Source organism: Argentina anserina, chromosome 7 (assembly GCF_933775445.1).
Source record: "Argentina anserina chromosome 7, drPotAnse1.1, whole genome shotgun sequence".
Classification (NCBI taxonomy): Eukaryota; Viridiplantae; Streptophyta; class Magnoliopsida; order Rosales; family Rosaceae; genus Argentina; species Argentina anserina.
In genome coordinates, this window is record NC_065878.1 from 16322865 (window position 1) to 16327465 (window position 4601).

The window sequence follows — 4601 nt, forward strand, 5'->3', positions numbered from 1 at the left end:
TGTTGGAATGGTTGAGGAGTTGTTGAGTGCCTTAGATGACTAAAGTTCGATTCTCACCATAAATACTTTCACTTTTATTATGAGTTTGTGCGTATCCGCGTGTCCGATTCGGATACTTGCATGTCCGGGCCGTATCCAAAGTCAGTTTGCGTGTCACGCGTGTCCGTGTCGGACACGTAATACGGTGCCATGACGTGCTACTTAGAATAAAAGTTATAAAACTAATAAAAATGAACGGATCATTTTCTTGCTCTAAGAAAATGAAAGATATTCACATATCAGAAACAAAGCTCTACACAAGTAAGGTGGTCAGCCATGACGTGCTACTTAGAATAAAAGTTATAAAACTAATAAAAATGAACGGATCATTTTCTTGCTCTAAGAAAATGAAAGATATTCACATATCAGAAACAAAGCTCTACACAAGTAAGGTGGTCAGCCATGACGTGCTACTTAGAATAAAAGTTATAAAACTAATAAAAATAAACGGATCATTTTCTTGCTCTAAGAAAATGAAAGATATTCACATATCAGAGCACAGAACAGAAAACTATTCAGAGCTAATTAGCTAAATAATGTTAGAGCTAAAGGTTGACACCGTGATTAGCGAGACATTAAATCTTAAACTCCTGAGCTAATTTATTTTGTCATCGTTCAGAGATAATGTGACACCTACCTTTCTATCTTTCTGGGTGTTGTATATAATTTTGGCTGACAGATTGCCCTGCCATCTGGGAGAACGTTAGGATGAGTCCATTAATATCAACAGGGAGAAGCAGTTTTCGCCATTGACAACCACTGGAGATTACTTCTGGTGGTTAAATAATCGAAATGATCTCATTATCTCTGTGCAGCATGCCAAATACAGTCACAGTGCTTCCTTCTTGTACATACCTGCCAAATATTTACAACATAAGGATGCGTTCATGAAAAAAAAAGAGGATATTTGATCAAAGATTTTAATGTAAAAATTTGCTACCCTTCCTCCAGACGTAACAGACGGGATTCAGCTGATATTTCTCTCACGTAACCATTTTGTCAAGTGAGGAGAGAGAATTCTGCATTTTCTTGTATTGACAAGCTTGCTCTCAAGGATCAGTGGGATAAGATTACAACCAGGCTTCCGATCAGTCAAGTAAAAGTCTGTTGAAAATCTCTGTCAGGTGAAAAGGCGAAGCAAAAGAAAAGTAAAAATTATAATTCCAAGTAGACCGCCACATTCTACCTATCATTGTTAAGAGAGTAGACATGAATCCAGATTCCCAGACATAGTCATGGTCACCATTTTAAATGTATGTTAAGGTGAAAACAGAAGTTGGATTGGCTGGTTGCAAAATGGAATGATTACACTAGCACTCATGACTCGTCACTAAAACTTATATTCAATTTCGGGAATGAATTTCTATAGATCAAAGCATAAAAGAATTGAAAATGCTTCAATATGTATATTGTTGATGCTGATTATATTCTTATCTCTAATAGATACAGGCACAGCAACACAAGGTAAATGAGGAAAACCAGAGGTGATCCTTGTAGCGCTCTAGGGCATGAAAGAAGCTATTTGAAGTTGCAACTGTCATGATAGTAAAGTAACTTGAGGTTCACATGATCGCATGAGATAAACATGGGTGTCAACTGTCAAGAGTCATGTTTGAGCATCCAATAAGCATTTTAATACTGATAAAGTTCGTGAAAATGCATAGATTGAGAAGTAATTACTTGAGTATGAAAGAACTAGGAACATGCACATTATTAGCCATCTTAAGAAGGTAACTGAAACCAATATTAGCTTAATTATGAGAATGACAAGAAATAATCTTTTTGCTTATCTATATTGCTAGTTGGCTACAGAAGAACATACCTCACTGGAAGCATGATTTCTTGGCATTTCTAGTTTCTAGAGTTAATCCCTTGTATTCATATAGAAGTTCGGAGGCATACACACATCTAGTAGCCTTTTCATATGAAGATTCCAAAGCGAGATTTCCACAAGAGGCAAGCTGAAATCATCAGAATGAAAAATTATGATCTACCCCAACAAACTGAAGGAAACTATCCACATAATAGATTAACCTTGAAGCAGTAATTTTACAAGTAGGTACTGTGATTACTCAGATGGCAGACATAATTATAATTTGCCTGCCAAAATAAGTTCCACACAGTAAATGCAGAGCTGCAAGAGGCTTAATTAGGAATGCAAATAGCATAGTCTCATGCAATATTTGTTTATTCGTTCATACATATAAGAATGTAAATTTTGAGAGTAGAGACTGGTATCCACCATCAACCTACAAAGGTTCAACCACCTGTGGTCTGTGCTCATGCAGTTGCAAACCCCTGAATTCAGTTCGATGAGACACACAACATTTCTGTTTTTTACCGACTATATTGTCAATTATAATAGCTATGATTGTCATATCTTGTTGTTCACTATGCAGTAAGCCCAATTAACCAATCTACATCGATGTACATCTAGCCCAATTTACACGACTTTCTTAAATACCACATACATCGATGTACATTTAGCCTGAAAAAAACTAAATGGATTGCATGGCACTTGTAGAACACTACCCCTAATTAATCAGCTCAGCTGTGGATAAATGTCAAGACTTTTGTTCGCAACAGAAAAATAAATCCTTTGTTAATGTCAGTGTTCTTTCTCCCTAATTTTTCATTTTTTTTCCTCCAATTACTCAGCACCTAAAGTCCTAAACTACATGAAATTCAAATAACACATTCCTAATCTTGTTCATTTTCACACAAATAAACAACATAAACTAAGCCCCTGAAGAAAAGTTTAGCAAAACAAAGCAAAGATATAAACCCATTATAAAGTAATAGGAGCCCATCATAGAGAACAAGCCAAAAGAAACATGAATAGATTCATTCGATAAAAAAAAAACATGAATAGATTCATTACCCCAGTGATCTTGACAAGCTCCCCATGCTGAGCCACACAAAGGTTGGTCTCTGGAACAGAGTTGAGAAAGAACAAGACCGCCCAATGACGAGTGTTCCAGAGAACGAAAGCGAGGACAAGAGCATAGAGCAGAAGGAAGAAGATGAAGAAGAGGGCGTTGTGGACGGTAATGAGAATGAAGATGGAGACAGAGAGACCCAAAAGGAAGATGGGTATGAGAATGTAGAGGGCAAGGGATGGAATGGGCTGGAAGGGACTGCTAGTATGGTGGTCTTGTTGGTTTTAGCCAACAAACTGCATCACCTAAGTTTTAACATCTTAATCACACAATCATAAACACAACTAAATAACTCAATTAAAAACCATCAAGCATACAAGAATCATACTCACTGGGGTTGTTATCGTCATAAGCTCCGAGTCCAGTAGTTGCACGTCTAATTCCTTGAGCTGCCATAACTTCTATGAATGTCTTCTGAGTGTCAACATAAGTAGCTAATAGAATGAGGCTGCTATGAATGCAAACAGCTGTGTTGAACTCAGGGACTTCCTCTGCTATTTATATTGATTGATTCCTCACAGCTCGGACCAATCCCATAAAGAGTCCTTATTGTGATCACCCTTATCAGTAGAGTAACTGAACTTACCACAATCCATATTTTGAACAGGTCAAACGATTACAAGTTTCCAAACTCAGATAAGGGATATACACCTTAGAGAGTATCTCGAAATATGTCTTTCAATGTAATTTTGTTATTTTTCAAATCAATTCAAAATATGTATGTTTGTAATGATTTGGATATTGTTAAGTTCACATTATTTCTAACATTCTCCCACTTGGACTAACATGTCTAAATCAATAAAACGAATCAGTTACTAAAATAAATAATAACTTAAGTGCGCGCTTGAATTACATGAAAACCCAAACTTGTAAGGCTTGGTCAATATGCAACAATCAATGTAGAACCCAGAAACAAACATGTTAGTGAGAAACAAGTTGATTAAAAATCACTAACAAGAACCATTGCAATTACATAAGCCACCATGTGATAAAATAGAGCTTTTAAGCAAGTATATCACTCTGTAAAATACCTACAGCTCAAAGTTCACTTAATGATTTTGTAAAAACACAAAATCTTGACAGCAATAACTTAAAAATGAACTGAATTTCTGTAATGTATTCAAAATTGAAAAACTGTAAACTAAAGCTCAATTCATTATAATAACACACAAAATTATACTTAGAAGCATCAAATAAAATCATCTAAAAACCGGAACAATCTTGATTTTATTGATAACTTGCAAACTAGGCTGCACAGAATCGGGTACGGGTACATGGAAGCGAAACGTTTGGAAATACGGAAGCGTGTTTTTCAAAATTTTTAGAAAGCGGGTACGTTTTGGAAACATCGAAATAAAAAAATATATAAATATATATAAATTATACAAAAAATAAATATAATAACAAATTTTTAGTTTAAGTAACTCAGAATCTCAAATAACTTAAATAACTTGGTGTTCAACATTTGAAAATAATACAAATATAATGAGAGATCTAGGTATCAACAAAAGATAAGGAAGGTCGGCGACTCGGCGGGAGGTCAAAAATATGTCGAAATAAGTCATTTGACTCGACGAAGGTAGGTCTAGCCCTTCATTTAAAAAAAACATAAAAAACCTTTAT

General features: G+C 35.4%; 1 pseudogene; it reads right to left on the bottom strand.

Annotated features, from left to right (window-relative positions):
- Nucleotides 1–658: 658 nt before the first annotated feature.
- LOC126803672 (uncharacterized membrane protein At1g16860-like) lies at nucleotides 659–3374 on the bottom strand (annotated as a pseudogene).
- Between the last annotated feature and the right edge of the window lie 1227 nt (nucleotides 3375–4601).